Source organism: Oncorhynchus nerka, linkage group LG3 (genome assembly GCF_034236695.1).
Source record: "Oncorhynchus nerka isolate Pitt River linkage group LG3, Oner_Uvic_2.0, whole genome shotgun sequence".
NCBI lineage: Eukaryota > Metazoa > Chordata > Actinopteri > Salmoniformes > Salmonidae > Oncorhynchus > Oncorhynchus nerka.
In genome coordinates this window covers 73592979-73616990 of record NC_088398.1, presented here as the reverse complement: position 1 = coordinate 73616990, position 24012 = coordinate 73592979, and the positions used below count along the sequence as shown (strand labels likewise).

The following is a 24012-nucleotide window of genomic DNA, read 5'->3' as shown; positions in this document are numbered from 1 at the left end:
AGAAGCCATGGATTACAGGCAACATTCGCACTGAACTAAAGGGTAGAGCTGCCGCTTTAAAGGAGCGAAACTCCAATCTGGAAGCTTATAAGAAATCCCGCTATGCCCTCCGACGAACCATCAAACATGCAAAGCGACTAAGATGGAATCGTACTACACCGGCTCCGACGCTCGTCGGATGTGGCAGGGCTTGCAAACTATTACAGACTACAAAGGGAAGCACAGCCGAGAGCTGCCCAGTGACAGGAGCCTACCAGATGAGGTAAATAACTTCTATGCTCGCTTCGAGTCAAGTAACACTGAAACATGCATGAGAGCATCAGCTGTTCCGGACGACTGTGTGATCATACTCTCCACAGCCGATGTGAGTAAGACCTTTAAACAGGTCAACATTCACAAGGCCGCAGGGCCAGACGGATTACCAGGACGTGTACTCCGAGCATGCGCTGACCAACTGGCAAGTGTCTTTACTGACATTTTCAACCTCTCCCTGTCTGTAATACCAACATGTTTCAAGCAGACCACCATAGTCCCTGTGCCCAAGAACACTAAGGTGGCCTGCCTAAATGACTACCGACCCATAGCACTCACGTCTGTAGCCATGAAATGCTTTGAAAGACTGGTCATGGCTCACATGATCACCATTATCCAAGAAACCCTAACCCCACTCCAATTTGCGTACCGCACCAACAGATCCACAGATGATGCAATCTCTATTGCACTCCAAACTGCCCTTTCACACCTGGACAAAAGGAACACCTATATGAAAATGCTGTTCATTGACTACAGCTCAGCGTTCAACACCATAGTGCCCTCCAAGCTCATCACTAAGCTAAGGACCCTGGGACGAAACACCACCCCCAGGTGGTAAGGGTAAGTAACAACACATCCGCCACGCTGATCCTCAACATGGGGGCCCCTCAGGGGTGCGTGCTCAGTCCCCTCCTGTACTCCCTGTTCACTCATAACTGCATGGCCAGCCACGACTCCAACGCCGTCATTAAGTTTGATGATGACACAACAGTGGTATGCCTGATCACCGACAACGATGAGACAGCATATAGGGAGGAGGGCAGAGACCTGACCGTGTGGTGCAAGGACAACAACCTCTCCCTCAACGTGATCAAGACAAAGGAGATGATTGTGGGCTACAGGAATGGCGGACCGAGCACACCCCTCTCGTCGACAGGGATGTAGTTGAGAGCTTCAAGTTCCTTGGTGTCCACATCACCAACAAACTAGCATGGTCCAAGCACACCAAGACAGTTGTAAGGAGGGCACGACAAAACCTATTCCCCCACAGGAGACTGAAAATATTTGGCATGGGTCCTCAGATCCTCAAAAGGTTTTACAGCTGCACCATCGAGAGCATCCTGACCGGTTGCATAACTGCCTGGTATGGCAACTGCTCAGCCTCTGACCGCAAGGCACTACAGAGAGTAGTGCGTACGGCCCAGTACAACACCGGGGCCAAGCTTCCTGCCATCCAGGACCTCTATACCAGGCGGTGTCAGAGTAAAGCCCGAAAAATGTACTCCAGCCGCCCTAGTCATAGACTGTTCTCTCTGCTACCACACGGCAAGCGGTACCGGAGCGCCAAGTCTAGGTCCAATAGGCTTCTAAACAGCTTCTACCCCGTGCCATCCATAAGAATCCTGAACAGCTAATCAAATGACTACCCAGACTATTTGCATTGCCCCTCCCCTCCCCCGCATGTAGCGAAATTGTGTGTACTTAACGTTACTAATGCACTTATGAATGTAGTCCTCCTCCTTTGCACGCTGCTGCTACTGTCTGTTATCATCCATGCATAGTCACTTTAATAACTCTACCTACATGTACATATTACTTCAATTACCTCGACTCCGGTGCCCCCGCAAATTGACTCTGTACTGGTACCCCCTGAATATAGCCCCGCTATTGTTATTTTACTGCTGCTCTTTAATTATTTGTTATTCTTATCTCTTACTTTTTTTAGGACTTTTCTTAAAACGGCATTGTTGGTTAAGGGCTTGTAAGTAAGCATTTCACTGTAAGGTCTACACATTGTTGTATTCGGTGCATGTGACAAATACAATTTGATTTGATTTGATTTGAAATAGCATTCTAGTTTGCTCTGTTTTTTAAAAGTAATTATCTTTTGTTTTCTCATGATTTGGCTGGGTCTATTTGTGTTTGTGAACAGAGCCCCAGGACAGCAACACAATTAGACCCAACCAAGTCATGAGAAAACAAAATGAGAATGACTTGACACACTGGAAAAAAATTATTTAAAAAAACAGAGCCTAGCTATTGAGAAAGGCTGCCGTAGACAGACCTGGCTCTCAAGAGAAGACAGGCTATGTGCACACTGCCCACAAGATGCGGTGGAAACTGAGCTTCACTTCCTAACCTCCTGCCAAAAGTATGACCATATTAGAGACACATATTATCCTCAGATTACACAGACCCACAAAGAATTTAAAAACAAATAATATTTTGATAAACTCCCTTATCTACTTGGGGATACACCACAGTGTGCCATCACAGCAGCAAGATTTGTGACCTGTTGCCACAAGAAAAAGGCAACCAGTGAAGAACAAACACCATAGTAAATACAAACCATATTTATGTTTATTTATTTTTCCTTTTGTACTTTAAATATTTGCCCATTGTTAGACATATGACATTTTCAGTTTGGAACTGTACATTTTTATTGTTAATTTCACTTTTTTTATTATCTATTTCACTTGCTTTGGCAATGTTAACATATGTTTCCTATGTCAATAAAGACCTTAACTTGAAATTTAATTGAGAGAGAGAGAGTTGGGGCCTAGCAATACAGACAGTACTGTGAAGGGAGAGAGAGTGGTGGAGGGGAGAGATGGAAGGAGGGTTTTGGAAAGAGGGAGAGATTGTGAGTGAAATGGAGTGGTCAGTGAGTCGTGTAGATCCGACCGAGAGTCTAGCTCTACACGGTCTGACACGGTCTGTCTAGCTCTACACGGTCTGACACGGTCTGTCTAGCTCTACACGGTCTGACACGGTCTGTCTAGCTCTACACGGTCTGACACGGTCTGTCTAGCTCTACACGGTCTGACACGGTCTGTCTAGCTCTACACGGTCTGTCTACACGGTCTGTCTACGCTCTGGTCTGTCTACACGGTCTGTCTAGCTCTACACGGTCTGACACGGTCTGTCTAGCTCTACACGGTCTGACACGGTCTGTCTAGCTCTACACGGTCTGACACGGTCTGTCTAGCTCTACACGGTCTGTCTAGCTCTACACGGTCTGACACGGTCTGTCTAGCTCTACACGGTCTGACACGGTCTGTCTAGCTCTACACGGTCTGACACGGTCTGTCTAGCTCTACACGGTCTGACACGGTCTGTCTAGCTCTGCACGGTCTGTCTAGCTCTACACGGTCTGTCTAGCTCTACACGGTCTGTCTAGCTCTACACGGTCTGTCTAGCTCTACACGGTCTGTCTAGCTCTGCACGGTCTGACACGGTCTGTCTAGCTCTACACGGTCTGTCTAGCTCTACACGGTCTGACACGGTCTGTCTAGCTCTACACGGTCTGACACGGTCTGTCTAGCTCTACACGGTCTGACACGGTCTGTCTAGCTCTACACGGTCTGTCTAGCTCTACACGGTCAGACAAAAATGGAGGGAGGGAAAGAGGGAAGAGAGAGATGGAGGGAGGGAAAGAGGGAGGAGAGAGATGGAAAGAGGGAGGAGAGAGATGGAGGGAGGGAAGAAAGAGGTGGGGGGGAACGGAGAGGCAGAGGTGGTGATACGAGGGAGGCAGGAACCATTAGGTACAAGCTGCCACATCCCTAGACACACACAAACAGGGGCATATGTGTCCTCAGCCTGCCACTACTCTCTCATGAGCACCTTGTGATGTCTCCGTCGTCCACCACACATGTCTCCGTCGTCCACCACTCACTCTACTAGCTACTGAAACTGGTGAGGACCTAACCTTCTAATTCTGGAACTGTAGAATTCCATTTTTGGTCAACTTTATTCCGGACCAGATATTCTAGAACTCTGGGGTTGACTTCAGAATTCCAGTTCCACAGATGTTTTCCCTCTTTTATCATCTTCCAAAATAAGTACAGGAGTGTGTCTAGCTTTTAATGTTCCTGTTGTAGTATAGTGTAGTTGGCTGAAGGTGTCATCATTTTCTGGTCAAACCTGAACCCTGCCTAATATAAGGTAATGACACTGGTCTATGTTGTGTCCATAGCAGTGTTCAACTGAAGGTAGGATGCACTTTGTTACTGTGCTGAAATCACCTCAGATCAGGTTGGTTGTTAAGATAAAGTTTCTCTGTCCGGGGGTAGTTCACTTCAAACCCATGATCTTGCTCTCATTAGGGGTCTCAAGACTCACACTCACACACACACACCTTCTGCACTCCTGTGGTAATGTGTGTGTGTGTGTGTGTGTGTGTGTGTGTGTGTGTGTGTGTGTGTGTGTGTGTGTGTGTGTGTGTGTGTGTGTGTGTGTGTGTGTGTGTGTGCGTGCGTGCGTGCGTGCTCCCTGTGGGGATGTAGTTTAATGAGAGTCAGAGAGGCTGCCGCTACCTTCATGTCTCACTCTCTGATCTCCTTCTGTGTGTGTGTGCGTGCATGTTTGTGTGAGTTAGTGTGCGTGTGTATGTTTGTGTGGGTTAGTGTGCGTGTGTATGTTTGTGTGGGTTAGTGTGCGTGTGTATGTTTGTGTGGGTTAGTGTGCGTGTGTATGTTTGTGTGGGTTAGTGTGCGTGTGTATGTTTGTGTGGGTTAGTGTGCGTGTGTATGTTTGTGTGGGTTAGTGTGCGTGTGTATGTTTGTGTGGGTTAGTGTGCGTGTGTATGTTTGTGTGGGTTAGTGTGCGTGTGCATGTTTGAAGTGTGTGGGATGACTGTGTGCGTTATTAAAAGACTGTGGTTGTAGTCTTTGTTGTGGTTTTATTACAGAACTCAGAACTTCACTCTGTCATTGAGTGAAGTAAAGCTGGTTGTCTTTTGGTAGTGCCATCAGTAGACTCACACCAAAGCTGAGAGAGAAAGAGAAAGAGAACGAGAGCGAGAGAGAAAGAGAGAGACAGAGAGAGACAGAGAGAGACAGAGAGAAAGAGAGAGACAGAGAGAAAGAGAGAGACAGAGAGAGAGAAAGAGAGCGAGAGAGAAAGAGAGCGAGAGAGAAGGAGAGCGAGAGAGAAAGAGAGAGACAGAGAGAGACAGAGAGAGACAGAGAGAGAGAAAGAGAGAGAGAAAGAGAAAGAGAGCGAGAGAGAAAGAGAGAGACAGAGAGAAAGAGAAAGAGAGAGAGAGAGAGATGTGTTATAGTGAGTATAGTACTTGAAGTGTGTCTAGGTCAGCCTTGCTGTAGACCCTTGATGGCGATCTATCTCCCTCTCTCTGTTTCTCTCCTCCTGTCACTCACTCATCTCTCAATACCCGTTCCAGGCCTTGCTCCAGACCCATGACGTGGTGGCCCATGAGGTGTACAGTGATGAGGCTTTGAGGGTGACCCCCCGCCCACCTCACCCTACTTGAACGGAGAATCTCCCGAGAACACCAACGGAGACATGGACCTGGAGAACGTGACGAGAGTACGCCTGGTTCAGTTCCAGAAGAACACTGATGAACCTATGGTACGACACACACACACGCACACACACGCACACACATGCACATACACAGCACATACACAGCACATACACAGACACACTTACACATGCACAGGTTGTATGACATGACGCACACAAACAGGTTCTGCCATTGCAAGTATTAACATTGGCAGTATTTATTATCACACATGGCCCACAAGCAGTCATACACACTCTGTTCTTTTCTCTCTATTCATCCCTTCAGCCTGGCACCTCAGTCTCTGACCCTAAGCTTGACCTTTAACCCCTGAACCCTGTCCTCTCTCTCCAGGGCATCACGCTGAAGATGAACAATCTGAACCACTGTATCGTAGCCAGGATAATGCACGGAGGAATGATCCACAGACAAGGTAGCCAGCCACCTCATTTTATTACACTAACAGATATTGTCATTATTACTGGTCAATAGACTAGACTATTAAACATTATTACTGGTCAACAGATTATTATGGTAATCTTTATGACAGTGTCTGTAGATTGTTCCAGGACATCTATATGACCGTGTCTGTAGATTGTTCCAGGTCATCTTTATGACAGTGTCTGTAGATTGTTCCAGGTCATCTATATGACAGTGTCTGTAGATTGTTCCAGGTCATCTTTATGACAGTGTCTGTAGATTGTTCCAGGACATCTATATGACAGTGTCTGTAGATTGTTCCAGGTCATCTTTATGACAGTGTCTGTAGATTGTTCCAGGTCATCTTTATGACAGTGTCTGTAGATTGTTCCAGGTCATCTTTATGACAGTGTCTGTAGATTGTTCCAGGTCATCTTTATGACAGTGTCTGTAGATTGTTCCAGGACATCTATATGACCGTGTCTGTAGATTGTTCCAGGTCATCTTTATGACAGTGTCTGTAGATTGTTCCAGGACATCTATATGACAGTGTCTGTAGATTGTTCCAGGACATCTTCATGACAGTGTCTGTAGATTGTTCCAGGTCATCTTTATGACAGTGTCTGTAGATTGTTCCAGGTCATCTTTATGACAGTGTCTGTAGATTGTTCCAGGACATCTATATGACAGTGTCTGTAGATTGTTCCAGGACATCTTCATGACAGTGTCTGTCTGTAGTGTAATGACTGTTTGTCGTGTGTTTTGTAGGAACGCTGCATGTAGGAGATGAGATCAGAGAGATCAACAGCATCAGTGTAGCCAACCAGACAGTAGAGCAACTACAGAGGATGCTGGTGAGTGGACATGTGTGTGTATGTGTATGTATGTGCGTGTGCGCGTGTGCGCGTGTGCGTGCGCGCATGTGTGTGCTTGTGTAATGACAGGTACGGGGAGTTGACATTTAATTAGGAACAGTCAAAGAGCAAGACAGAAACAGCATCAGCATCACAGATACACAGACAAACGACAATCTCTGCAGCAGCGGGGAACAGAGCTGGGGAACTGACACATAGAGGGGAGGTAATAAACAGGTGAGTCCAGGTGACTGTAATAATACACTGATGCAGGTGATGGGGAACTGACACATAGAGGGGAGGTCATAAACAGGTGAGTCCAGGTGACTAATAATACACTGATGCAGGTGATGGGGAACTGACACATAGAGGGGAGGTAATAAACAGGTGAGTCCAGGTGACTCCAATAATACACTGATGCAGGTGATGGGGAACTGACACATAGAGGGGAGGTAATAAACAGGTGAGTCCAGGTGACTAATAATACACTGATGCAGGTGATGGGGAACTGACACATAGAGGGGAGGTAATAAACAGGTGAGTCCAGGTGACTCTAATAATACACTGATGCAGGTGATGGGGAACTGACACATAGAGGGGAGGTAATAAACAGGTGAGTCCAGGTGACTCCAATAATACACTGATGCAGGTGATGGGGAACTGACACATAGAGGGGAGGTAATAAACAGGTGAGTCCAGGTGACTAATAATACACTGATGCAGGTGATGGGGAACTGACACATAGAGGGGAGGTCATAAACAGGTGAGTCCAGGTGACTAATAATACACTGATGCAGGTGATGGGGAACTGACACATAGAGGGGAGGTAATAAACAGGTGAGTCCAGGTGACTCCAATAATACACTGATGCAGGTGATGGGGAACTGACACATAGAGGGGAGGTAATAAACAGGTGAGTCCAGGTGACTCCAATAATACACTGATGCAGGTGATGGGGAACTGACACATAGAGGGGAGGTAATAAACAGGTGAGTCCAGGTGACTCCAATAATACACTGATGCAGGTGATGGGGAACTGACACATAGAGGGGAGGTAATAAACAGGTGAGTCCAGGTGACTAATAATACACTGATGCAGGTGATGGGGAACTGACACATAGAGGGGAGGTCATAAACAGGTGAGTCCAGGTGACTAATAATACACTGATGCAGGTGATGGGGAACTGACACATAGAGGGGAGGTAATAAACAGGTGAGTCCAGGTGACTCCAATAATACACTGATGCAGGTGATGGGGAACTGACACATAGAGGGGAGGTAATAAACAGGTGAGTCCAGGTGACTCCAATAATACACTGATGCAGGTGATGGGGAACTGACACATAGAGGGGAGGTCATAAACAGGTGAGTCCAGGTGACTAATAATACACTGATGCAGGTGATGGGGAACTGACACATAGAGGGGAGGTAATAAACAGGTGAGTCCAGGTGACTCCAATAATACACTGATGCAGGTGATGGGGAACTGACACATAGAGGGGAGGTAATAAACAGGTGAGTCCAGGTGACTCCAATAATACACTGATGCAGGTGATGGGGAACTGACACATAGAGGGGAGGTAATAAACAGGTGAGTCCAGGTGACTCTAATAATACACTGATGCAGGTGATGGGGAACTGACACATAGAGGGGAGGTAATAAACAGGTGAGTCCAGGTGACTCTAATAATACACTGATGCAGGTGATGGGGAACTGACACATAGAGGGGAGGTAATAAACAGGTGAGTCCAGGTGACTCTAATAATACACTGATGCAGGTGATGGGGAACTGACACATAGAGGGAGGTAATAAACAGGTGAGTCCAGGTGACTCTAATAATACACTGATGCAGGTGATGGGGAACTGACACATAGAGGGGAGGTAATAAACAGGTGAGTCCAGGTGACTCTAATAATACACTGATGCAGGTGATGGGGAACTGACACATAGAGGGGAGGTAATAAACAGGTGAGTCCAGGTGACTCTAATAATACATTGATGCAGGTGATGGGGAACTGACACATAGAGGGGAGGTAATAAACAGGTGAGTCCAGGTGACTCTAATAATACACTGATGCAGGTGATGGGGAACTGACACATAGACGGGAGGTAATAAACAGGTGAGTCCAGGTGACTCCAATAATACACTGATGCAGGTGATGGGGAACTGACACATAGAGGGGAGGTAATAAACAGGTGAGTCCAGGTGACTCCAATAATACACTGATGCAGGTGATGGGGAACTGACACATACAGGGGAGGTAATAAACAGGTGAGTCCAGGTGACTCTAATAATACACTGATGCAGGTGATGGGGAACTGACACATAGAGGGGAGGTAATAAACAGGTGAGTCCAGGTGACTCCAATAATACACTGATGCAGGTGATGGGAAACTGACACATAGAGGGGAGGTAATAAACAGGTGAGTCCAGGTGACTCCAATAATACACTGATGCAGGTGATGGGGAACTGACACATAGAGGGGAGGTAATAAACAGGTGAGTCCAGGTGACTCCAATAATACACTGATGCAGGTGATGGGGAACTGACACATAGAGGGGAGGTAATAAACAGGTGAGTCCAGGTGACTCTAATAATACACTGATGCAGGTGATGGGGAACTGACACATAGAGGGGAGGTAATAAACAGGTGAGTCCAGGTGACTCCAATAATACACTGATGCAGGTGATGGGGAACTGACACATAGAGGGAGGTAATAAACAGGTGAGTCCAGGTGACTCTAATAATACACTGATGCAGGTGATGGGGAACTGACACATAGAGGGAGGTAATAAACAGGTGAGTCCAGGTGACTCTAATAATACACTGATGCAGGTGATGGGAACTGACACATAGAGGGGAGGTAATAAACAGGTGAGTCCAGGTGACTCCAATAATACACTGATGCAGGTGATGGGGAACTGACACATAGAGGGGAGGTAATAAACAGGTGAGTCCAGGTGACTCTAATAATACACTGATGCAGGTGATGGGGAACTGACACATAGAGGGGAGGTAATAAACAGGTGAGTCCAGGTGACTCCAATAATACACTGATGCAGGTGATGGGGAACTGACACATAGAGGGGAGGTAATAAACAGGTGAGTCCAGGTGACTCCAATAATACACTGATGCAGGTGATGGGGAACTGACACATAGAGGGGAGGTAATAAACAGGTGAGTCCAGGTGACTAATAATACACTGATGCAGGTGATGGGGAACTGACACATAGAGGGGAGGTAATAAACAGGTGAGTCCAGGTGACTCCAATAATACACTGATGCAGGTGATGGGGAACTGACACATAGAGGGGAGGTAATAAACAGGTGAGTCCAGGTGACTCCAATAATACACTGATGCAGGTGATGGGAACTGACACATAGAGGGGAGGTAATAAACAGGTGAGTCCAGGTGACTAATAATACACTGATGCAGGTGATGGGGAACTGACACATAGAGGGGAGGTAATAAACAGGTGAGTCCAGGTGACTCCAATAATACACTGATGCAGGTGATGGGGAACTGACACATAGAGGGGAGGTAATAAACAGGTGAGTCCAGGTGACTAATAATACACTGATGCAGGTGATGGGGAACTGACACATAGAGGGAGGTAATAAACAGGTGAGTCCAGGTGACTCTAATAATACACTGATGCAGGTGATGGGGAACTGACACATAGAGGGGAGGTAATAAACAGGTGAGTCCAGGTGACTCCAATAATACACTGATGCAGGTGATGGGGAACTGACACATAGAGGGGAGGTAATAAACAGGTGAGTCCAGGTGACTAATAATACACTGATGCAGGTGATGGGGAACTGACACATAGAGGGGAGGTCATAAACAGGTGAGTCCAGGTGACTAATAATACACTGATGCAGGTGATGGGGAACTGACACATAGAGGGAGGTAATAAACAGGTGAGTCCAGGTGACTCCAATAATACACTGATGCAGGTGATGGGGAACTGACACATAGAGGGGAGGTAATAAACAGGTGAGTCCAGGTGACTCCAATAATACACTGATGCAGGTGATGGGGAACTGACACATAGAGGGGAGGTAATAAACAGGTGAGTCCAGGTGACTAATAATACACTGATGCAGGTGATGGGAACTGACACATAGAGGGGAGGTCATAAACAGGTGAGTCCAGGTGACTCCAATAATACACTGATGCAGGTGATGGGGAACTGACACATAGAGGGGAGGTAATAAACAGGTGAGTCCAGGTGACTCCAATAATACACTGATGCAGGTGATGGGGAACTGACACATAGAGGGAGGTAATAAACAGGTGAGTCCAGGTGACTCCAATAATACACTGATGCAGGTGATGGGGAACTGACACATAGAGGGGAGGTAATAAACAGGTGAGTCCAGGTGACTCTAATAATACACTGATGCAGGTGATGGGGAACTGACACATAGAGGGGAGGTAATAAACAGGTGAGTCCAGGTGACTCCAATAATACACTGATGCAGGTGATGGGGAACTGACACATAGAGGGAGGTAATAAACAGGTGAGTCCAGGTGACTCTAATAATACACTGATGCAGGTGATGGGGAACTGACACATAGAGGGGAGGTAATAAACAGGTGAGTCCAGGTGACTCTAATAATACACTGATGCAGGTGATGGGGAACTGACACATAGAGGGGAGGTAATAAACAGGTGAGTCCAGGTGACTCTAATAATACACTGATGCAGGTGATGGGGAACTGACACATAGAGGGGAGGTAATAAACAGGTGAGTCCAGGTGACTCTAATAATACACTGATGCAGGTGATGGGGAACTGACACATAGAGGGGAGGTAATAAACAGGTGAGTCCAGGTGACTCTAATAATACACTGATGCAGGTGATGGGGAACTGACACATAGAGGGAGGTAATAAACAGGTGAGTCCAGGTGACTCCAATAATACACTGATGCAGGTGATGGGGAACTGACACATAGAGGGGAGGTAATAAACAGGTGAGTCCAGGTGACTCTAATAATACACTGATGCAGGTGATGGGGAACTGACACATAGAGGGGAGGTAATAAACAGGTGAGTCCAGGTGACTCTAATAATACACTGATGCAGGTGATGGGGAACTGACACATAGAGGGGAGGTAATAAACAGGTGAGTCCAGGTGACTCTAATAATACACTGATGCAGGTGATGGGGAACTGACACATAGAGGGGGTAATAAACAGGTGAGTCCAGGTGACTCTAATAATACATTGATGCAGGTGATGGGGAACTGACACATAGAGGGAGGTAATAAACAGGTGAGTCCAGGTGACTCTAATAATACACTGATGCAGGTGATGGGGAACTGACACATAGAGGGAGGTAATAAACAGGTGAGTCCAGGTGACTCTAATAATACACTGATGCAGGTGATGGGGAACTGACACATAGAGGGGAGGTAATAAACAGGTGAGTCCAGGTGACTCTAATAATACACTGATGCAGGTGATGGGGAACTGACACATAGAGGGGAGGTAATAAACAGGTGAGTCCAGGTGACTCCAATAATACACTGATGCAGGTGATGGGGAACTGACACATAGAGGGGAGGTAATAAACAGGTGAGTCCAGGTGACTCCAATAATACACTGATGCAGGTGATGGGGAACTGACACATAGAGGGAGGTAATAAACAGGTGAGTCCAGGTGACTCCAATAATACACTGATGCAGGTGATGGGGAACTGACACATAGAGGGGAGGTAATAAACAGGTGAGTCCAGGTGACTCCAATAATACACTGATGCAGGTGATGGGAACTGACACATAGAGGGGAGGTAATAAACAGGTGAGTAATAATACACTGGTGACTCTAATAATACACTCATGCAGGTGATGGGGAACTGACACATAGAGGGGAGGTAATAAACAGGTGAGTCCAGGTGACTCTAATAATACACTGATGCAGGTGATGGGAACTGACACATAGAGGGGAGGTAATAAACAGGTGAGTCCAGGTGACTCCAATAATACACTGATGCAGGTGATGGGGAACTGACACATAGAGGGGAGGTAATAAACAGGTGAGTCCAGGTGACTCTAATAATACACTGATGCAGGTGATGGGGAACTGACACATAGAGGGGAGGTAATAAACAGGTGAGTCCAGGTGACTCCAATAATACACTGATGCAGGTGATGGGGAACTGACACATAGAGGGGAGGTAATAAACAGGTGAGTCCAGGTGACTCCAATAATACACTGATGCAGGTGATGGGGAACTGACACATAGAGGGGAGGTAATAAACAGGTGAGTCCAGGTGACTCTAATAATACACTGATGCAGGTGATGGGGAACTGACACATAGAGGGGAGGTAATAAACAGGTGAGTCCAGGTGACTCCAATAATACACTGATGCAGGTGATGGGGAACTGACACATAGAGGGGAGGTAATAAACAGGTGAGTCCAGGTGACTCCAATAATACACTGATGCAGGTGATGGGGAACTGACACATAGAGGGGAGGTAATAAACAGGTGAGTCCAGGTGACTAATAATACACTGATGCAGGTGATGGGGAACTGACACATAGAGGGGAGGTAATAAACAGGTGAGTCCAGGTGACTCCAATAATACACTGATGCAGGTGATGGGGAACTGACACATAGAGGGGAGGTAATAAACAGGTGAGTCCAGGTGACTCCAATAATACACTGATGCAGGTGATGGGGAACTGACACATAGAGGGGAGGTAATAAACAGGTGAGTCCAGGTGACTAATAATACACTGATGCAGGTGATGGGGAACTGACACATAGAGGGGAGGTAATAAACAGGTGAGTCCAGGTGACTCCAATAATACACTGATGCAGGTGATGGGGAACTGACACATAGAGGGAGGTAATAAACAGGTGAGTCCAGGTGACTCTAATAATACACTGATGCAGGTGATGGGGAACTGACACATAGAGGGGAGGTAATAAACAGGTGAGTCCAGGTGACTCCAATAATACACTGATGCAGGTGATGGGGAACTGACACATAGAGGGGAGGTAATAAACAGGTGAGTCCAGGTGACTCCAATAATACACTGATGCAGGTGATGGGGAACTGACACATAGAGGGGAGGTAATAAACAGGTGAGTCCAGGTGACTCCAATAATACACTGATGCAGGTAATGGGGAACTGACACATAGAGGGGGTAATAAACAGGTGAGTCCAGGTGACTCAATAATACACTGATGCAGGTGATGGGGAACTGACACATAGAGGGGAGGTAATAAACAGGTGAGTCCAGGTGACTCCAATAATACACTGATGCAGGTGATGGGGAACTGACACATAGAGGGGAGGTAATAAACAGGTGAGTCCAGGTGACTCTAATAATACACTGATGCAGGTGATGTGGAACTGACACATAGAGGGGAGGTAATAAACAGGTGAGTCCAGGTGACTCCAATAATACACTGATGCAGGTGATGGGGAACTGACACATAGAGGGGAGGTAATAAACAGGTGAGTCCAGGTGACTCCAATAATACACTGATGCAGGTGATGGGGAACTGACACATAGAGGGGAGGTAATAAACAGGTGAGTCCAGGTGACTCCAATAATACACTGATGCAGGTGATGAGGAACTGACACATAGAGGGGAGGTAATAAACAGGTGAGTCCAGGTGACTCCAATAATACACTGATGCAGGTGATGGGGAACTGACACATAGAGGGGAGGTAATAAACAGGTGAGTCCAGGTGACTCTAATAATACACTGATGCAGGTGATGGGGAACTGACACATAGAGGGGAGGTAATAAACAGGTGAGTCCAGGTGACTCCAATAATACACTGATGCAGGTGATGGGGAACTGACACATAGAGGGGAGGTGAATAAACAGGTGAGTCCAGGTGACTCCAATAATACACTGATGCAGGTGATGAGGAACTGACACATAGAGGGGAGGTAATAAACAGGTGAGTCCAGGTGACTCCAATAATACACTGATGCAGGTGATGGGGAACTGACACATAGAGGGGAGGTAATAAACAGGTGAGTCCAGGTGACTCTAATAATACACTGATGCAGGTGATGGGGAACTGACACATAGAGGGAGGTAATAAACAGGTGAGTCCAGGTGACTCCAATAATACACTGATGCAGGTGATGGGGAACTGACACATAGAGGGGAGGTAATAAACAGGTGAGTCCAGGTGACTCCAATAATACACTGATGCAGGTGATGGGGAACTGACACATAGAGGGGAGGTAATAAACAGGTGAGTCCAGGTGACTCCAATAATACACTGATGCAGGTGATGGGGAAAGGCAGGTGTGCGTACTGATTGTGGCAGGAGTATGTAATGCTGCGCCAGGGAGGGGGAGCAGGCGTGACATCTTGTGTACTTGTGTATTTCAATGCTGAGTGTGTGTGTTTATGTGTTCACAGAAAGAGATGCGAGGCAGCATCACCTTTAAGATAGTGCCAAGCTACCGGACACAAGGATCTTCCTGTGAGGTAACGCACCGCCCTTTCCCCCTCTCTCCCCGACCTTCTCTCCTCGCGACCCTTCCTGTTAACGTTGGGGATGTTTAAACTTCTGACCCTTTGACTAACCAACCAACCAACCGCCTGCCTGGTGGCTGAATGTGTGTGTGTGCATGTGTGAACTTTTCCCTCGGGTGGGGGATCTGCTGTGTCCTGCTGTGTTCTGCTCGGGGCTGGGTCAGACACACTGCACACCAATTTCACAACCAAGATACCGGAACGCCCCGCACCCTACCCTGACCTCTGTCCCTTGTAACCTGTAACTGTGATCTGGCACCAACCACACACAGATCCCCAGTCTGGCCAGTCAGTCACAAAGAGAACAGAATGTAGTTGTGCTATCTGATGATTAGCCTCACAGCTAACGTTCTAGCCTGACCTGGATGAGACAGTCTTTGTGAGCCTATACTGCCCCTCTGTGGCGAGATGGAGATGTGCAGGGATCATTGCTATTACGATTAGTAAGTAAGATAGTCATGTTGATTTGATTTGATTGCACACCTTATGAGTTCATTGAAGACATTGAAGACGGTCATTTTTACTTGTTTATCATGGAGTGTGAAATGTCTTTTTCTTTGTATTGGTGAACAAGTAGATAGTCGATAGAGTGTGTGTGTGTGTGTGTGTGTCTGACCTATGCGTCTTGTTACAGAGAGAGTCCCCCTCCAACTCCAGGCAATCCCCTGCCAATGGCACTGGCCACTCCAGTGTTAACAGTTTTATCTTGGTAAGGACCCCCGGGACCCCCCACCTCAGCCCCTGAACACCAAACCAAACACCAAAACTACCCCCTTCTCCCCTAAGTCGACCAACACAGACCTTTGACTCAGTTGTTGTTTGCTATCATAATATATTTCTCCAACATGTATTTTTGTTTCCTTTTTCAGTTGTTTATATCACATTAAGTTATGATACTGGTACAGAGAATGTCACTCCTCACCCTCATGGCTAGCTTTTCAGACCAGACTTCAACCTTTAACCTCTAGCCACATTTCCGATATCTCCGTTTACAAATTGGTGTGCTGTAAAACGCTCCCATGTGCTGTAAAGTGCTGCCATGTGTTGTAAAAATGCTGTGCCTTTCTGCTGACACCTTCAAAAGTACACAAAAGAACTGGGAATCCTCACACAGTCACACACAAAGCTCTGGCCCTATGCAGCTCAGTTCCTATACATCCCTGTTCCTATACATCCCTGTTCCTATACATCTCTGTTCCTATTCATCTCTGTTCCTATACATCTCTGTTCCTATACATCCCTGTTCCTATACATCTCTGTTCCTATACATCTCTGTTCCTATTCATCTCTGTTCCTATACATCCCTGTTCCTATACATCTCTGTTCCTATACATCTCTGTTCCTATACATCTCTGTTCCTATACATCTCTGTTCCTATTCATCTCTGTTCCTATACATCTCTGTTCCTATACATCCCTGTTCCTATACATCCCTGTTCCTATACATCCCTGTTCCTATACATCTCTGTTCCTATACATCCCTGTTCCTATACATCCCTGTTCCTATACATCCCTGTTCCTATACATCTCTGTTCCTATACATCCCTGTTCCTATACAGCTCTGTTCCTATACTTCCCTGTTCCTATACATCTCTCTTCCTATACATCTCTCTTCCTATACAACTTTGTTCTTATAAAACTCTGTTCCTATACAACTATGTTCCTATTCAACTACCTTCAATATTATCCACTACATTCACTAAGGATCCAGACAACAAGCCTACCTTTACGTACGTACGTACCTACCTACTTACCTACCTACCTACCTACCTACCTACCTACCTATATCTACATACCTCTACCTACCAACCTACCTACCTACCTATATCTACATACCTATATCTACATACCTCTACCTACCAACCTACCTCTACCTACCTATATCTACATACCTCTACCTACCAACCTACCTCTACCTACCTATATCTACCTACCTCTACCTACTTACCTGTACCTACATCTACGTACCTGTACCTACCTACCTACCTATACCTACATCTACGTACCTACCTACCTAAATCTACGTACCTACCTACTTACCTACCTATACCTACCTACCTATACCTACATCTACGTACCTACCTACCTAAATCTACGTACCTACCTACTTACCTACCTCTACCTACTTACCTGTACCTACCTATACCTACCTACCTATACCTACATCTACGTACCTACCTACCTAAATCTACGTACCTACCTACTTACCTACCTCTACCTACTTACCTGTACCTACCTATACCTACCTACCTATACCTACATCTACGTACCTACCTACCTAAATCTACGTACCCACCTACTTACCTACCTCTACCTACTTACCTGTACCTACCTATACCTACCTACCTATACCTACATCTACGTACCTACCTACCTAAATCTACGTACCTACCTACTTACCTACCTCTACCTACTTACCTGTACCTACCTATACCTATCTACCTATCTACCTATACCTACCTCTCTACCTACCTATACATACCTACCTACCTACCTATACCTATACCTATATCTACCTATGCATACATACCTACCTACCTACCTACCTATCTACCTACCTATGCATACAGACCTACCTACCTACCTACCTACCTACCTACCTACCTACCTACCTACCTACCAAACCTAAATACCTACCTACCTGATAACTGTACACTTCGGTGCTGAAATTGCTTTGCTTGCTCTCTGCTTTCCTGCTCACTTCTGCGAGATTTGTCCTACAGAAGCTCTGCTCTAACACCCTAAAGCTCAACTATGTCTGTATGGCTAACTGAGAATCACTGTACCCTCTCTCTCATTGGTGACATGAGGGTAGGGAATGTGTGTTTGACTGTCTTCTGTACACAATATTATGGTGTTGTTGTGGCAGTTCCCCTGCCTCTCTCTTGTGTAAACTCTCTGTCTCTGTCACTGCTGGTGTTTTCTCTTCAGGATCTGCCGTCTACCGTCCAACCCAAGAGTCGACAGGTGAATACCAGCACTCTCTACCTTGTGAAACACACAAGCTGAACTGTAACACACAACCCCTCACAACTCCTCCATTCATTTCCCCTCATCCAATTTCTACACATCTGTGTGTGTGCGTGTGTGTGCGCATATGTGCACAGACACAGTGTGTTTGCGAGTTCACATGCCCCCCCACTCCCCCATTGACTAACTGTCAAGGTCAACCCATATGAGTAGACTCCATTCACTTACAATGTTGTTAATATACTGTGGCTACAGACTGATCTCCAAGCTGTGTTTAGAGCAGGATAGTGTCTGCTAGACTGGGCCATGACCTCTCTCAAAGAAATACTACTGGATATTGGTCTCAATCCAAGACAATTCAGACTCCAAATCTACCGTCATTGAAAATAAGAATGTGTTCTTAACTGACTTGCCTGGTTAAATAAAGGTAAAATTAAAAATAAAAAAATAGGGTAGTGCAGGCTTTTGTTCCAGCCCAGCAATAACACCCCTGATTCTACTTGTTAAGGTATCTATTATTATTGTTGATAGCTAGCTGATACAGTCTGCTCACCCTGTGGGCCAATAGGACCAGAGCTTTGTTTGGGACAGTCTGCTCACCCTGTGGGCCAATAGGACCAGAGCTTTGTTTGGGACAGTCTGCTCACCCTGTGGACCAACAGGACCAGAGCTTTGTTTGGGACAGTCTGCTCACCCTGTGGACCAACAGGACCAGAGCTTGTTTAGGACAGTCTGCTCACCCTGTGGGCCAACAGGACCAGAGCTGGTTTGGGACAGTCTGCTCACCCTGTGGGCCAACAGGACCAGAGCTGGTTTGGGACAGTCTGCTCACCCTGTGGGCCAACAGGACCAGAGCTTTGTTTAGGACAGTCTGCTCACCCTGTGGGCCAACAGGACCAGAGCTGGTGACTAACTGTAACTGTGTAACCAACGAGTATATATCTAGTTAACTTTGATTAGTAAAATCTTAGCTGTAAACTAATGGCACAGGCATTGTTTAAACAGTGGTGCTCCATCACCCTCCTCCTCACCCCTTTCGTCATTGTCTTTGTGGACCCCAACAGAAACACCATCACTGACTGTCTGTGTAGACTCAAACGCCCATCTTAAACCCATACACCAGCGCAAACCCAACGAGTAACTTGACCTGAGCTTTAATCTAATAAACCTAACCAAACCTCATCCCAGGAGAGTTGTGTACTTCCAGTGTGTAGATGCCACCAGTAGAGGTCACCCACAGTAGCACTGTCTCACTGAGACATGGCTGCAGTTACTTCACTGAACTGCACAGTCGCACATTAAACGGCATTACACGTCAGTCTCTAAACAGATAACTAAGACCCATGCATGGGCAGTATTGGACAGTTTGGAGGGTGTTACTGGCTCCTCAAGCCCTCTATAATCTCACCCATTAGCATGTGACATCATCATCCATTATGATCTGTCAATTTGAAACCCATAAAATTGTTTTGGATTCCTGTTACTGAATGCATTCCACCTCCCTTCCTTGATCAGCAATCACTGATCTGACAGTGTTGGATAGGTTAAAGCTCATCCATGTATTTTACCAATCTAGTCTTTTCAGATCTTTTAAAATGAAGGCAGGAACAAGGGAAGGAATACGTGTTCAAAAGAATTCTAAAGGGCCAGTCTCCTCATTATAAGAAGGAAGGAATGAGTGTTTAAAATAATTCCAATGGGTCAGTCTCCTCGTTATAAGAAGGAAGGAATGCATGTTTAAAAGAATTCCAATGGGTCAGTCTCCTCGTTATAAGAGGGAACAAGGGAAGGAATCCGTGTTCAAAAGAATTCCAACGGGCCAGTCTCCTCATTATAACCAGGGTTGGGGTCAATACCATTTAAATTCAATTTCAGAGGATGAATTGAATCCTCTTTGACAGAAACAGGCAATTCATGAAATTAAGTGAATTTCAATTTATCCTCTGAATAAAATGAATTAAAGTGAAATTTACGTCCAACACTGAAAGTGACATCATCCATGTCAATCCATCACCATAGTAGCATTAATGCTTAACATTCTCTATCTCCCCCGCGCTCCACTCACTGTACTGTGTGTGTAGACACTCTGTAGTGGTTTTACTGCATGATGTGTGTGTGGTGCTTTCACATCCTAGATGGTCGTACCCAGACCTCCAATCAAGGATAAAATGTCCGTCAAGGTAAGATATAGTGTTGCCTCCACAGTGCTACACCATTGAGATAAAACAGCAGATATCCTAGGAATTGTTTTATCTCTATGGCTACACCATAGTTATTCCCTTAGATGACTGTAGTAGGAATCTTTTTTTTCTCCTAAACAACATCCCATATAGTAGAATCTTACAGTCTAATACGACTAAAACCACAATGAAAAACCACAGCCTTTTGATTATTGCAACTAGTCAAGTCTTACTGTATTCAGAGTGCATTATCACAAGGTCTCAATACACTTCTCAGAGAAATGTATTAAATATGAACATATGAACAGGTCTTATCAGACACTGCACAAGACTGGTACTCTGTGGCTAAAGGTGTGTTGAATCAATCAGTGATACAGAACATATGTTTTAACAAGTTCAAAGAGAGATTCTAAAGAGACAACTCTGTGTTAACGATCCATGAGAGATTCTAAAGAGACAACTCTGTGTTAACGATCCCTGAGAGATTCTAAAGAGACAACTCTGTGTTAATGATCCATGAGAGATTCTAAAGAGACAACCCTGTGTTAACTATCCCTGAGAGATTCTAAAGAGACAACTCTGTGTTAATGATCCATGAGAGATTCTAAAGAGACAACTCTGTGTTATCAATCCCTGAGAGATTCTAAAGAGACAACTCTGTGTTATCAATCCCTGAGAGATTCTAAAGAGACAACTCTGTGTTAACGATTCCTGAGAGATTCTAAAGAGACAACTCTGTGTTAATGATCCATGAGAGATTCTAAAGAGACAACCCTGTGTTAACGATCCATGAGAGATTCTAAAGAGACAACTCTGTGTTAACGATCCATGAGAGATTCTAAAGAGACAACCCTGTGTTAACGATCCCTGAGAGATTCTAAAGAGAAAACTCTGTGTTATCAATCCCTGAGAGATTCTAAAGAGACAACTCTGTGTTAACGATCCCTGAGAGATTCTAAAGAGACAACTCTGTGTTAACGATCCCTGAGAGATTCTAAAGAGTCAACTCTGTGTTATCAATCCCTGAGAGATTCTAAAGAGACAACCCTGTGTTAACGATCCCTGAGAGATTCTAAAGAGACAACCCTGTGTTAACGATCCATGAGAGATTCTAAAGAGACAAGTCTGTGTTAACGATCCATGAGAGATTCTAAAGAGACAACTCTGTGTTAACGATCCCTGAGAGATTCTAAAGAGACAACCCTGTGTTAACGATCCCTGAGAGATTCTAAAGAGACAACTCTGTGTTAACGATCCATGAGAGATTCTAAAGAGTCAACTCTGTGTTATCGATCCCTGAGAGATTCTAAAGAGACAACCCTGTGTTAACGATCCCTGAGAGATTCTAAAGAGACAACCCTGTGTTAACGATCCATGAGAGATTCTAAAGAGACAACCCTGTGTTAACGATCCATGAGAGATTCTAAAGAGACAACCCTGTGTTAACGATCCATGAGAGATTCTAAAGAGACAACCCTGTGTTAACGATCCCTGAGAGATTCTAAAGAGACAACTCTGTGTTAACGATCCCTGAGAGATTCTAAAGAGACAACCCTGTGTTAACGATCCATGAGAGATTCTAAAGAGACAACTCTGTGTTAACGATCCCTGAGAGATTCTAAAGAGACAACTCTGTGTTAACGATCCCTGAGAGATTCTAAAGAGACAACCCTGTGTTAACGATCCATGAGAGATTCTAAAGAGACAACTCTGTGTTAACGATCCCTGAGAGATTCTAAAGAACCAACTCTGTGTTAACGATCCCTGAGAGATTCTAAAGAGACAACTCTGTGTTAATGATCCATGAGAGATTCTAAAGAGACAACTCTGTGTTAACGATCCATGAGAGATTCTAAAGAGACAACTCTGTGTTAACGATTCCTGAGAGATTCTAAAGAGACAACTCTGTGTTAACGATCCATGAGAGATTCTAAAGAGACAACTCTGTGTTAACGATCCATGAGAGATTCTAAAGAGACAACTCTGTGTTAACGATCCATGAGAGATTCTATAGAGACAACTCTGTGTTAACGATCCATGAGAGATTCTAAAGAGACAACTCTGTGTTAACGATCCCTGTGCCATTTATATCAGTCAAATCAAATCACATTTGTTTATGAAGCCCTTTTTACATCAGCAGATGTCACAAAGTGCTTATACGGAAACCCAGCCTAAAATCCACAAACAGCAAACAATGCAGATGTAGAAGCACAGTGGCTAGGAAAAATTCCCTAGAAAGGTAGGACCCTAGGAAGAAACCTAGAGAGGAACCAGGCTCTGAGGGGTGGCCTGTCCTCTTCTGTGTACTGCCTCTGAAGAAAGATGTTGATTAATACCACAACTCGTGTTTTTTGTACCAGGCAGCAACTAGGGCCGGGCGATATGGCCAAAATATTATATCACGGTATTTTTTTAAATTGGACGGTATGACAGTATTTGATTAATAAAAGTTCTACATTTGCTTTATTCGTGAGTGATCCCAGGGTGGCAACACATACATTCTCAGTGATTTCAATTAGTCTTTCTCCATTCTGATTGTTTTATACTGTTCAATTCAACTTCAACCAAAACACATTTCAGCACTTTTATCATTTCTGCATTTCCTGCACTCAATTGCAGTGGTGGAAAAAATACCCAATTGTCATACTTGAGTAAAAGTAAAGATACGTTAATTGAAAATTACTCAAGTAAAAGTGAAAGTCACCCAGTAAAATATTACTTGAGTAAAAGTCTAAAAGTATTTGGTTTTAAATATACTTAAGTATCAAAAGTAAATGTAATTGATAAAATGTACTTAAGTATCAAAAGTAAAACCAGATGGCACTATTTTCTTGTTTTTTTTGTAATTTAGTAATTAACGGATAGCCAGGGGCACACTCCAACACTCAAACATAATTTACAAACAAAGCATTTGTGTTTAGTGAGTCGTAGTAGATGACCAGGGATGTTCTCTTGACAAGGGAATTGGACCGTTTTCCTGTCCTGCTAAGCATTCAAAATGTAACGAGTACTTTTAGGTGTCAGGGAAAATGTATGGAGTAAAAAGTACAGTATTGTCTTGAGGAATGTAGTGAAGTAAAAGTTGTCAACAATAGTAAAGTAAAGTACAGATACAAAAAAACGACTTAAGTAGTACTTGAAAGTATTTTTACTAAAGTAGTACTTGAAAGTATTTTTACTAAAGTAGTACTTGAAAGTATTTTTACTTAAGTACTTTACACCTTTGCTCTATTGAGATCATTTCCACACTGACACATAGGGCTGCACGATATACGCAAATAATCTTGGACTTATTTTTAACCAAATATTGCAATTGCGATTTGACTTGCGAATTAGAGCAACACTGTTGGAATCATGGAAATAGAATGACTATTCTAATTTTATAGTTAGAATATAATAGTGGGCACTTTGAATACAGTGTTGTTTGAGATGCCAAAAAATTAAATTGCCAGGGTAGGAACTAAAGTTTTGATAAGTATTTCCTAGTGGACCCTAT

General features: G+C 44.8%; 1 pseudogene; it reads left to right on the top strand.

Moving 5' to 3' along the window:
- LOC115113406 (peripheral plasma membrane protein CASK-like) overlaps positions 1 to 24012 on the top strand; it is a 242380-nt pseudogene that overhangs the window by 199967 nt on the left and 18401 nt on the right.